The sequence below is a fragment of the Cryptomeria japonica genome, chromosome 7, assembly GCF_030272615.1.
Source record: "Cryptomeria japonica chromosome 7, Sugi_1.0, whole genome shotgun sequence".
Lineage (NCBI taxonomy): Eukaryota > Viridiplantae > Streptophyta > Pinopsida > Cupressales > Cupressaceae > Cryptomeria > Cryptomeria japonica.
The window spans coordinates 297,354,399-297,368,697 of NC_081411.1; the positions used below are offsets into that span (position 1 = coordinate 297,354,399).

Below are 14,299 nucleotides of genomic sequence, written 5' to 3' on the forward strand. Positions count from 1 at the left end.
TTGTATGAGCCAAGAGGGTAATTTTACCATCCTCCACCAGGGGTTGATGTTTAGGCTTTACAACTTTCATAAGGCCCTCTGCCCTCCTAAACCTATCTCAGTTCAACCCGCCCCCTTTATTCTGGGTTCCCTTGAAGGCTCTAAAAAGGCTCCAAGAAGTCTTCGAAAAAGCCGATGACTCAATCCCCTGACCAAGGCCCCCTCTGCCCCCTTAAAATTGGGGAAAAAAATTAATGCAACCCTTCTACTGTGAAACCCACCTCCAAGAAACCGAAAAAGGAGCCCAAAATCCTCCTTGTTGAGTCTGATGCTTAGAAGGGTATCACCCCACGCATATCCCACATAAACAAGTCCAGGATGAAGCAAATGGTCATGAGAAAGCATTATGCCGATGAAGAAGAGGAGGATTATGAGAAAGCGGAAAGTGAGAAGGGGGAGGAGGATCTGGAAGCCACGGAGGGCTCAGATTCCTCCAATTTAGGCACCAATGTCCCTGATTCGGAGACCATCAATGAGGATATCAAGAACACCTCCCCTCAATCCAACACTCCCTTGCCCCACACCTTAGAGGAGGATGGTAGACACTCTGACGACGGGAAGACTGTTGTTGATGAAGGGGAGAAGAAAGAGGCGGAGGCAAGGCTATCTCTGAAGATCTAAATGGTGTTAAGAAAAAGCTGGAGCACCTAGAGTCCTATGTCAACAAGATTGGGAAATTCGTTGTCAAAGTGATGCACTTGTCAGCTACCTCTCTGTGCTTGCTCCACCAGGATAAAGCGGATCTGAAAGGGCTGGGAAGCGACACCACTACAGAACTATTCCAGTTTCTGGCTGATGACTAGACAGGGCTCATGCTCTCTAAGCACATGGGTGCTGATAATTAGGTTGTATGGTTGGTTTCCTGCCTTTTTTCTTTAGTTTTTGTTGCTCGAACGCTTGTTTCCATGGTAATATTGCTACTTTTAACAATTGTTATAGTATTAACATTATGATGGTTTACTGTTGGTTATGGCTCTTGTTGGACGAGATTGGTTTCAATCTCGGGTTATCCAATAGCGGCAGGGAGTTTTTGTTTTTTATTATTAGAGTTGGGGTTGGCTGACTGCCGCGTGACTGCAACGCGTGCTGGTAATGGTTTGTCTGTTTCTTTCGAGTCAGCCCCCAGTTTTAACTGCTTTTTTAATCAAAAACATTTACAACACAACTCAACTAAAATCTAACCGAGCGAGACATGCAAACTAAATATCAAACTGAGCGAGAAAATAACTATGAGCGTGATAAACATTGAATTCACAAGAGTCACGACTGCACTGCTTCAGATAAATGAAAAAATACCCAAAAACTTAGCTTGGATATGCAACAGTAGATGAAGATGAAGATAAATCAAGCTATATTTATCGATACAAAATTATGAATAGTCCAGATTATGGTTTAAGTTTTGACTGGGAAAAGTTTAAAGTCATACTGTGTGTAAAAGAGTCTGTATATGCTTTTAAAAATGACCCTCAAAATCTGAACTGAAACTAATTGTAAAAAGCCCTCTCAGTCACCTCCATATTCATACACTCTTATCTGATGGACTCAAATAAATATAAATATTATATAAGCTTGCCAGTCAATATGCGATAGCAGATGGAAAGCAGATTCAACAGTAAACAAACCCTCGACCTTGTCTAGCAAAACGCGTGACGCAAACATAAATTATTTCTTGCAATTACTTTTACAATTTCTTGACTCAACGCTTAGTTTCTAACTCATATGAAATTACAAGAAGCATGGAAAACCTTTTTATCAGCAAACTGACTATTTCCCATCTACTTTTACATCAACTTTAAGTCAGTAAAACAGTGACATTCTTTTCTAGAATAATGACAATTCCTACTTGCTAAGCCTAGTGAAATATATAGAAAATAAGTATAATTAAGATGAAATCACTAATCTTCTGCAAAAAGTAGTTTGGAACATATTGCGTACCTGGATGACTGCTACTCTGAAAGTTCCCTTCACATGGTTGAATGAGAATATTATGATACGTTTATTTTTGCAGTTAAGGGTATATCTATATCTCTATGCTGTTGTATAGCTTATTTTGGCTAGCAGCAGCTGTTCAACTTTTTAAAGAGCAATTCATGGATAGTCAAATGGTTCCTTATTTTTATTTTTTATGCAATCTTTTTAAATTATTTTGTATTTGAAATAAAATTTTAGAAATAAATAGGAGAGAAAAAAAATATGGTGATAGCCCCCTTTTTTTCAAAGCTTATTTTCATTTTTTTAAGCAGTTGTTGCTCCACTAAAATAACATATCCTTTTTCCCTTAATTAGAATTTTACATGAGAACACTCTAGCTACTTAAATTTAAACAGAAAATGCTCATAAACAGTCACATAAATACATGAAGTTGGTTTGCAAAATGAAGTGAAAGAAGAATGTAATGATGGGCAGGCACCATCTTAGATTAAAGTTGAGCCAGGGCGGGGCCATCTAAAACAATTTAATGTATGTGACTAAAGCTACGTGACTCCTTGGATTCTTCAAACTGCTTTACTACTTTAATAATTGTTTTGAACGCCTCTTTCAAAGGTATAATTTAAGTTTTCACCTATTTAAAATTATAAAACTTCTTTTACCTCAACTTTTCTAATATAGTAAATAAGGCATTTTGATCTATGTCCTAATCAAATTTACTTTGATCCAATTAAATTAAATGTGATAAAGAAAGAACTTCTCTCCTTTATTTAAAACTAATAATAACAAATGTTTATAGGTTTAATTTGATATTAAATTTAATAGATTATTGTGATTAAAAAAAATCATAATAAAATAATTTTTTATCTTTATATAATTAAATAATAAAAATATAAATAATACTATCAAATTTATATTAATTTTAATTTTTACAAAAAATTATTGAAAAAAATCATAAATTTTTCTATATAACATTTAAAAATAGAAAAATGAATTATATATATATATAGAAAATAGAATCATTAACACTTTTAAAGGCAAAAGAGTAAGCTCAAATAATAGGCATGCCTACTTTTACTATAACTTTTCCTTATCATCAAGTATGACTTGATGGATGGTTACTCAATGACATTGCATTTTTCTTTTTCTTTATCCCTTTGATAATTATTTGAATCATCAAGTATGACTTGACGGGATGGTTACTCAATGACATTGCATTTTTCTTTTTCTTTATTCCTTTGATAATTATTCATACAAATTCCATGGGGATAGAAATTTTAAATGGAACATAATACCAAGGAATGGTGGAAATTAGTCTATCCAGTGATAAAGTATGCATAGCATCAGTTCAAATCAAATATTTAGGATAATATATTAATTAGTTTAATTAGTTTAATAAAGAATTTGGTAGAATATTTAATGGTTGCATGTCTAGTGTAGACACTAAAAATATATTCCCCTAATTATTCTTCTAATAGTTGACCCTTAATTCATCATTAATTTATCATTCATCATTTATTAATTATTCTTAAGAAAAAAGTTTATTCTATTGTAATAGAGAAAATAATATAAAGAAACAAATATGTATGTAATATGAAAGTGTTTAAAACTATTCTTTGAGTAAATGGTTGAGAAAAAAAAATGCAGTATTAACCCTCTTAATCTTTTCATTATCTACTGCACCCTTTTTACTTTTATAATAGCTATATAAATAAATAAATAAATAAAAATACACATTTCAGGATGAGGTGTATAGATACACATACTCATAACCTGAAATAATAGAAATTTAGCTATTACATATATTATGGGATTATTGAATTAATACTTAGCAGACTAATAAAATAAAGCTACTTGAGATCTGGGCTAGACAGGAGGTTTTCTTCCCTCCATTCTTTCCTACAGGTGCTCACACCGAATGGAGGTGTAAATGTAAATCTATCTATTTTTTAAATTAATAAAATTCTTTGACCTCAACCTTTTATCGATCAAAAAATAAAATAAAATAAAACTACTTAACAGACTAATAAAATAAAGTTACAGGTTCTACATGTACAAATGAAACATCTTCCTTGATCGTTGAGTAAACTACCCATTTGCATGCCTACAATATAAATTTAATCTTAACACATGAGAACTACGGGTGATACACATAAAGGAGGTTGCAGAATCCAACATCCCAAGGCAGAACAACTGGTAAAAGAAAAAAATATTTGCAGCAATTAGTTTAGCAATTTCTAGACAGCATTTAATTTTTAACTCATCTAAAATTACAACGGACAAGGAAAACCTTTTTAATCAACAAACTGACAATTTCATGTCTACTGTTACGGCATTTTAAAGTGAGTAAAACAGTGACATACTCTATTCCGGCATACTGACAATTCCTACTACCTAAGCTTACCAACATATATATAAAATGAGTACAACTAAGCTGAAATCACTGATCTTCTGCAAAAAGTAGATAGGAAAATATTGTGTACCTGGACAACTGCTGGTCATGAAATTTTAGCTCCACTACCAAACTTTTGTAGAGATGATTGAAGAAGAATACCCACCAAACTGAAAAAGTGAAAGCAATGATAGTGCAAAGACAGAATACAACAGCTGCCCTCATGTTATCTTGCACTCAACGGGGATACATCTATTTATACGCAGTGTGGGAAGAATGTAATGATGAACAGGCAGCATCTGAGACTAAAGCAAAGCGAGGGCGGGGCCATCTAAATTTATTTGATGCTCATGCATGTGACTAAACCTACGTGGTTCATGCCACGGCTTGGATTCTTCAAACTGCTTTAACATTTATTCTTCACCTCTTAAAACTATAAAACTTCTTTTACCTTAACTTTTCTAATCTACTAAATAATGTATTTTGATCTTTGTGTTGAATAAAATTTACTTTGATTCAGTTTAGTTGAATTGAATGTGATAAAGAAAGGGTGAACTTTTTAATTTTTTAATTTAAGAATAATAATAAATATTTAAATGTTTAGGAGAATTGTTTAATTTGATATTACATTTAATAGATTATTATGATTTTTTTTTTTTCAAAAACAATAGTTTATTTTCATATGAGTAAGTAATTAAAATATATTACCATATTTTTAAAAAGATTACTAAAAAAAATTATTTTATAATAATTATTAATAAATTAAAAAAATAATTTTTATTAAACATTTTATAGTGAAAACAAATTATTATATCATTGATAATATTAATTAAAAAATCACACATTAAAATGTTAGTATTAAAAAGAAATCATGTAAACTTTTTAAGACAAAAGAATAAGTTCAAATCCCATGCATGCATTCTTTTAATATTCCTTTCCCTTTATCATCATAAGTTTGAAGTACGAACTTGTTCTTTACTTGTGAGGATGGTTACTTCAATGATAATGCACTTTTTCTTTTTCTTTATGCCTTCAAGATTATTCAGTTCATACAAATTCCACGGGGATAAAATTTTTAGGTGGAGAATAATGCTATTTACTTTTTCTTACACAAGGAATCATCTACCTAGTAATAAAGATTGCTTAAAGTTAGCCCAAATAAAATGTTTAGGATAATAAGTTAATAATTTTAATTAGTTTAATAAATAATTTGATAAAATGTATAGGTTTGTATATTTTCATAAGGAAAGATGGATATTTTTAGTTTTTATATGATAATTATTTTATTTTAAAAGAGAAGTATGTTTCTTTTGTCTTTTTAGAATATGTTTGTAAGATTTTATAAGATGATCTTAAAATTATTTTCAAACCTAAACTTATTTAAGCATCGTCTTTGAGAATGTGACTAATATATACACACCAAAACTTCCAATATATTCTCCACATACCCTCGTAGCCCCATAATTATTGGATAAAGTCTTCCCTCCCACTCAAACTAGGATAGACAAGTTGCTTTATTTATTTTTGATCTAGGTGGTAACCCATGGTCATATACATGATCTACAACTTGCCTAGTCTAAACGAAGCCTCTAGTCATAATCCCTTATGTCCTTGGTCATGGGGGCTTAGCCCCATCAAATCTCTTTTTATTTAACTTTTTATTTGGCATCCAACTCTTGGTCATATTGACAACTAGGAGCCATGTCATATGGGTCTAAGGTTCTAGACCCTCTTTACGTGAATCGCTTTCCTAAGAAAAATGCTTTTAGTAGAAACACTTATAACTTACAAATGCTAATAGATTTCCATAATCCATATCATTATCAATTTTATGTTTCTTGATTTGATTATGTATATGAAAAATTAACATAAAATTGATACTTGTGCCAAATTAATCAAATTAATGAACATAATTTTTTCACATCAAGTCTTGAAAATCAAGTATAATCATCCAAAATGAGTCTCCCCCTTTGAAACTTCAAATGAACATCACAATTCAATTTAGTTAAATGAAGAACTATATTTTAATCCCCAAGAGTTCCTAACTACTATTACAGCATTTTCGAGTTTGTGAAACGGTAACATATTCCTTTTTAACTACAATTCCTACTAGCTAAGCCTTGTAACTTACGTATCAAATGATTAGTATCGCTAGCCTTTCGAAAAAGTAAAACTACAATTAAGTGAAATGGGTGTAATCAGATACATTGTATCCCATGCCCTGACCTTAGCTTGCACTACGTTGGGTTTACAATTATATGCATAGCAAGAATGTTATGATGCCAACCATCCGAGAATAAAGTGAAAAATATGATACCCACCATCTAAAACAATTTTGACATTGATGTATGCGACTAACGCGCGTGAATTCATGCCAGTGTTTAAATGATTCTTCACACTGCTTTAATTATTATTCTTTGAGCTCTTTAAAAGGTATAAAACTTCATTTTACCTCAACTTTTCTAATCTGGTAAATAATGGCATTTGATCTATGCGCTAATAAACTTCACTTTGATCCAGTTTAGTAATATTAAATGTGATAAATGGAGGGTTAAACTTCTCTATTTAAAAATAAGTGTAAATATTTAAATGTTTAGGAGGATTATTTAATTTGATATTATATTTAATAAACTATTATATTTAAATTAAATAAAAGATTTAAAAGTTAAATTTAAAATGATTTTTTATTTTATGCAATCAAATAATATAAAAATATAGATAATAAAATATTAATACTATTAAACTTCTATTAATGTAATAAACTTTTGTTAAAGCCGTTCATCTTATTCATTTTTTTTATAATTATTAACATTAATTTTTAAAAAAATATCATTTCATGACAACATAAAAAAAACCTTCAATTTTATCTTTAATTTAAATAATTTAAATTGTTGATATTTCACAAATAAAAATCATGCGTACTTTCGAAAACAAAACAATAAACTAAAGTGACATGCATCCCTACTTTCACTTTTTCCTTTCCCATTACCATCATGTAGTTTGTACTATGCACATTGCTTATTTTTTACATGCCAAGACGGTTACCTTTTATTTATGCCTTGTTCAATTCAATTAAGTTTACACAAATTCCACGGGTATTAAAAAGTTGAAGCGAGCATAAAGTCAATTTACTTTTCCTTGAGTGGAAAATTTTTCTTCCTAGTAATAAAAAATGTGTAGAAACATTTACTATAATAATATATAAGAATATTTCTAACTTAAATAAGTGTCAATATTAATAAAGAAAGCATCATTTATTTATTTATTTATTGATAAATATATAGTTATAAAAAATGGTTGTTTAATATCTTTTTGAAATATATATGATATGGTTTCATTTTTTATGATGTTAAAGTCCTACATTTAGCAAGACTTGGTCTTTAGTGGTATCATTGAATCCCATTAACAATCTTAATATTATTTCAAATTTGAACTTATTTCAAGGTGACTTTTTGAGGATGGGGCTTCCTCCAAGGACTATCCTTCTACATTCATTGCATTTCTCATATAGATAAAGAGAATGTTGATATAGGGCTTGATGTATTTGGTACACAAGGAAGGAATGTCTCTTTCCCATCCTCTAAGGTTTGAAAAAGTGTGTTTTTATCTTCTACTAGTAGATGTAAAATTGTACAATCAAAGTAAAGGGTTTTATCCTCTTCCTCTTAGACCAATTATGAAGGACGCCTTCATTACAATGAATTTCACATATAGATGAAGAGAATGCTGATATAGGGCTTGATGTAGTTGGTACACAAGGAAGGAAAGTCTCTTTCCCATCCTCTAAGGTTTGAAAAAGTGTGTTTTTATCTTCTACCAATAGATGTAAAATTGTACAATCAAAGTAAAGGGTTTTATCCTCTTCCTCTTAGACCAATTATGAAGGAGGGCTTCATTATAGGATCACTAGTTTAATGGTTAAAATTCTTGAAGTGGAGCTCAAAATGCCCTTTTTCATAATTTCTTTAGGTCTACACTTAATAATGCCTTTACGAGCTTCATCAAGAGAAAGGGGTAAGTTAAAGATCATCAATAACCTACATTTTCCATCATGGTGCACTATCTTTTAGCCGCTACTTGTCCTAAATCAGGGCAGGAAAGGGGTGTGGTACCCTTGTCGTAGCCCTATTTTGGGCCCCCTTTGGTCCTCGCTTTCATTGGGCTTGTTAATTGTTGAGTTGGAAAAGTATTCCTATGTCAGCCCAAGACGCAAAATTACCTAAATACCCCTAATTGGCAAGTATATAAGGAGCACTTCCCCTCCTATTTGCAAAATTTGATCATAGGTGGATAAGTCGATGATAAGTAGTCGATCATAAGCATTCAAGCATTTAAGCATTCCTTCAAGCATTGAGCATTTCAAGTCTACTTTCAAGTCTAGGTGTTGCATTCAAGTCAAGGTTTCAACCATTGAAGAGGAGATTTCTATCAACATTCAAGATATCCTATTTCACATATCCATTCAAGAAAATTCATCTACAAAGGTTGCAGGTGTGCCGATGTAATTGCAGGTTTAAGCTTCATTTTCAGAGATGGAAAAACCCTTTTTGGTGTGCAGATTTTTCGAAGGACTGTGTGCAAATTGCACATGGTCCCTCTAACTTTTGCTCAGCTTTGCAAGGAAGCTTCGTCTCAACATTCTACTACTAATTCCAGGGGCACAACTTCATCCCACATCTCTATCTCAAGATATAATTATTTCTTTGTCATCTCTACACTTAGTCTCAATTTGCCTAATTCAACTAGTCTATTATAAAAGACAGTTAATTTACTTTCCAAACTTTACTACAATTCACTTAGTATTCAATCTCTTATCATTATGGATTGGATCTAATGAATTCAACCCCTCTTTTAAATGTAATGTGTGTGAAAAATTGAAGGGAATCCTTTTTGAAACTTTCATGCCTCTTTTGAGGGAAGTAAAGCTTTCCACTTGATCTCCCCTCATCACTTTTCACCATAGTACAAAGAGTAAGGTTAAATTGATTGCGAATTGCGAAAATAAAGTTTAAGTATTTGGTTTGGTTGACTGACCACCACCTTCTTAGTCGTAAGGGGTATTCAACAATAGCTATTAGAGCCAAGTTCCTCTAGAAGAAGCTTAATCAATTGAGGAAAGTTTGGGATAGCACAAGATGGATATTACAAGATTATCAAGCTTGATGGCACAAACTACTCATTTTGGAAAAAGAGGATAGAATCATATTTGAACTCTATGGGATTCAAAATTTAGAGCTTCTATTATAGATAGTTATACTCCTCCCTCTACTCCATGTACTACTCTAGATTAAATGAAAATGAATGAGAACAATGTAAAAGAAAGAAATGCAATCTTAAGTGGATTGTCTGATACATAGCTTTTGAAAGTGACAGACTAAAAATCTACCAAATAAGTTTGGGAGAAGCTCAACAACATATATGAAGGAGATAAGAAGATAAAGCAAAAAAAATGTTTGAGAACCTCAAAAACAGATTTGAGAGTCGAAGGATGTCATAAGATGAATTATTGATAGCTATATGCACTAAGTAACTAAAGTGGTTAGTGAAATCAAAGGTGTTGGTGGTAAATTAGATTTAGATGAGGTAGTAAAGAAGGTACTTAGAACCCTTCCCAAATCATTTGTTCCTAAGAAGTAAGCTATGGATAATTTATATGGAGCACTCACTGCCTTTGATATGAAAGATATTGAAGTAGATAATTCGAAGAAGAAATCTACTTTGAAATCTAGTAAGAGAGTGGAAGACAATGCTGATCTTGATGATGAACTGGATAATGCAAAGGCAAACTTTATAAGGAGGTTGAAGAAAAGCATTGAAAAATATAAAGGTAGGTTATCTCAAATGTTTTAATTGTGGATAATTGGTCACTATGCATCTAGAAGTACTTTTAAAGAAGATAACAATAGAAGATGAGATGATAAAATTAAGTGGAATAAACCTAAAATAAGTTTATATTCCAAGGAAAGTAGCTACTCATTTAAAGAAGAACAATGTGATGATTCAAATGATGAAGCATTGTTTATAGTTGTAAAAGATGATAATGTTAAAAAATGTGAAAATAAGAACCAAATGCATGGGTGAATGATAGGGGTTTCTCTAATCACATGACTAGTGAAAAAGGGAAGTTATCAATCTTGAAAAGTCAAATGGTGGGTCAAACAAGTTTGGTGGTGAAGAGGCTATTTAGATTTGTTGTAAAGGAACTATAACCATCGATGAAAAGAAAAAAATAGAGGATGTTCTCTATGTTAAGGGATTGAGACATAATCTTCTTAGTGTTAGTCAAATGTGCAGCAAAGGATACAGACTTGCATTTCATGAGAATGGATGTAAAATAAGAAAAAGGAAGCTTTGGAAGACTAATTGCAGAAGGTACAAGGACATTGAAATATTTATCATCTAAAGGAAGACAAAGGAGGGAGTTGTCTAATAGACCAAAGTAGTGAATATTATCAAGCCTACCAATACAATATGCAGGGAATGTCATATGAGGAAGCAGACAAAAACAATGTTCAAGAGAAAAGAAAATTCTACAGGTAAGTACACCAAGATGGGGGACCAAAAAAGTGTCCTAAGTGTTGACTTGATGATGATGATGATATAGTTGTAATAGGTTTTTTGATGAATCTATTTGTGTTGTCATTGATGGAAACCATGTTTTTTTAGTCATCTAGGTCATCTAGACCAACTGGTATAGCCTAATCGGTAGCGCAATCAGTTAGACAACAAAACTACTAAGTTGTTGTCAACTAGTAAACATGAATGGAGCGATGATAAAGTGACTAGTACTAATGATTGGTGAAGAGTTAGATATTGCGGTTTTACAGGAATGTTGGAGATAGGAACATGCACCTATGTTCCAAACCGCATCAATAGATTCGATGTATTGAAAGAGTTATGATGGATTTTCCAGTCACAGTCAAAAAGAACAGAGAACTGGTATAGTAGAGTTAGTTTGATCGGTAACCAATAGATTTATTGTTATGTTTTTAAGTTAGAATATTTTTTCCAATAAAAGAAAAGTGTAATGAGCGGGAAAATGTAAAAGGCGACTAGATTCCATGAACCTAGAGAATTGTTCCAAGGTTCTTAACCGACCTAACGGACTTCTTTATAAGGAGATGTAAGTTGAATGATTTCATGTATCAAGAGTGAGAATTTGATCATGCGGTTGAAGGAAAAGTTAGGTATTGATGTCTAATCGATGATAGAAGTTGAGCAGAAGCGAATCTAAACAGACACAGAGGTGCTAACTTCATATCAATTGCACTTGTTGTCTTCCTAACAGTTGCAGCAAGAAAATCCTCTAACAAGGTCACTCCTAATAGAGTGCAGTAGAATCCTAGTAGGTCCGAAGGTGAAATCCTCTAACCAGGTGACACATTAGCTTGTGTTTGTAAATCCCAGTAACGTGGGTAGCTCCTAATAGGGCAGGGTCCTAACAAGCCTTATTGTATAGCTCTTAACCGGGCTAAAACACTCTTAACCGAGTGTGCCCCTAACAGGGTGGTTGTATGACCTTAACCGGTCAAATCTCTATATTGCATATAGAAGATCCCTGTGGGTACTAATCCCACCATGGTTTTTCCATGTTAAAAAATCATTGTGTTATGGTTTACATGCTTTGTTGGATGTTTCCTTATGTGGCTATATTTCTTGCATGCTTATTAATTTTTAAGTTGGTGAAAGTTGTTATCAGATTTATTATCTTTTTGCTTGCACTGATTTACCTCCCCCCGCCCCCGCTCCCGCCCCTCTATGTGAGACATAAAACGATTGAGAAGGTGGTGTGATGTTATTGAAAGAAGGTATGGACTAAGAGCAAGGTGGTGGGATATTATGATAATGAAGGCATAGGTGATGATTGGGTAGTAAAAGGGACACTTAGAGGAGGAACAAAGTTGTTGAAGGAATTGCCCCCTTGTGTCACATTGATTGGTTGATGAATAGTAGGAATACTTATGGAAGACATAGGTAAAGATGGAGGATTAAATGAATTAGAGGGATTGCCCCCTGACCAATGGTTGTAGGAATGACATTTTGAGTTGATGTAGCCATGATGTTGGAGGTAAAAGTAGGAATAATAGTCATAAGAGTAGTCAAAGGAATTGAAGGATTGACTTGTGTTGGAGGTTGTGAATAACCTAGGGTTTCAGCACAACTCTTGATAGGCATGACATTAGAGTCAACAATATGTGCAATGTCGTGTAATATATCAATTCTGTTCTTATCACTTTGAATCGTATGCTTAAGGCCTTCAATTAATGGAAGAGCTTCACTATTAGGGTATTCTTGGGACATCCATTGTTGAAAGTTATAAAATTGATTGTCCAATATGGAAAGTTGATCTATAGAGACCCTAGTGAAAGCTTCTTTTTAATCATGGGTCTCATCAATGGGGTGAATAGGCACATGATTAGGATGGGAAGAATTAGCATGATCCTCATTAAAGAAGTCACCCAAAGTAAGCTCCATCTCCTCAGTAATTAAACCTTTGGAGGCCATAATTCTAATGCTTTGTCTAACGGGGATAGTATAGGTAGGACTAATAGTGGTGAAACTCATGCACTGGAGGGAAAATTTGAATTTTGAATTTTGGAACAAAGCTTATAATATTGATTAATGTAAAATTTACAAAAATACTGACACAATTTCAAAAAATAAAAAGAAACTGAAATTTTAAAATTAGGGCTAAGGGAATACCACTTAATTTTAAAATTAGAATTTTTAAAATCAGGGCAAACTATAATTAACCTTTTAATTTTAAAAAAATTCTGAAAATTTGAAATGTTGAATTTTAGAGGTATTTCCAATTTTAGAGGGATCAAAAATTGACAAAGTCAGCCAATCTTTTGGATTCAGGCTAGTAAACACAGTCATAACAGTCTCCCGAAATTTCAGGAAAAAAGCCGACTATCGTGGGAACACACATGGTTCGACCAACTTTTTTCAAAATTTTTAGGGATGAATATTACGATGATTTTAAAGCTAACCCCAAAAAATTGACGAATTTTACAATGTATAGATGGGCAAAATTAAGGTTCGAATGTAAAAATAGGACCATATTAGGGTTTTGATGAAAAAAAGGGATTGAATAGCAAATTTGAATAATGTCAAACCTAATGGATAGGGACACCTTGGAAAATGTTTAGAAATTTGAATTGGAATAAAATTGATTGAAATTTGCACAAAATCCAATTAAATTTGAAAATTAGGGGTTTATGACCTAACCATTTAATTTTGAAATTTGAATATTGGGAAAAAGGAGGAAAATTGAAAATTTGAATTATAGAAATGAAAACAAATCTAAGAACAATCAGAAATCTGAAAATTAAATGGAAATCCAACTTTTGTACAAGTTCAAGAATATTTTTAAAATTAGGGTTTTAACAAGTAACCGCTTAATTTTGTAAATTTGAATTGCAAATTGAACTAGACAATGAGGAAATTGAATTTGACAAACAAATTTTTTTTCAGATCTAAGATAACCACAAGCAATTTTTACAAATCACAAGCTCAATTTTAATTTTAAAAACTAGGGTTTTTAATGATTTAACCACTAAGTTTTGTAGAAATTTTACACTTGCAAATGTAAAATATGCAAATTTTGTTCAAAGGAAAGCATGCAAAACGTCGGGTTCACCAAAATGTATTAGTGGGTGAAAAATGTGTGAATGAGAGATCAAGAGGAAAAATATCCTTTCCCTCCAAGGAGAGATGAGAGTTTCACTACAAATTTCCCTTCAAACACTTTTCACCTAATTAGATTGGAAGAGAAGAGGAAAATTCACTGAATTCAACTTCCAATGATGAAGATAGAATTCTAAGTGAAATGAGAATGACAAGTTAATCCCCTCTTCCTATTTGAAAGGAAAAAGAATTGATTGAATTATGTAGTGCAAAAGTGACAAAGAACTGCTAATAACTTGAGATCGGAGT

General features: G+C 32.2%; 1 protein-coding gene across 7 annotated transcripts in view; it reads right to left on the minus strand.

Moving 5' to 3' along the window:
- The window catches only part of LOC131048595 (uncharacterized), a 72,295-nt gene that overhangs the window by 16,538 nt on the left and 41,458 nt on the right, over positions 1-14,299 (minus strand). The window contains exon 1 of one of the 7 annotated variants that reach the window (XM_059207995.1): positions 4,452-4,574. The exons of the other annotated variants lie outside the window; for them this stretch is intronic. The gene's annotated coding sequence lies outside the window, so the exon portion shown is untranslated. Of the gene's footprint in view, positions 1-4,451; positions 4,575-14,299 lie in introns of those variants that run through there. 7 annotated transcript variants of the gene reach the window in all.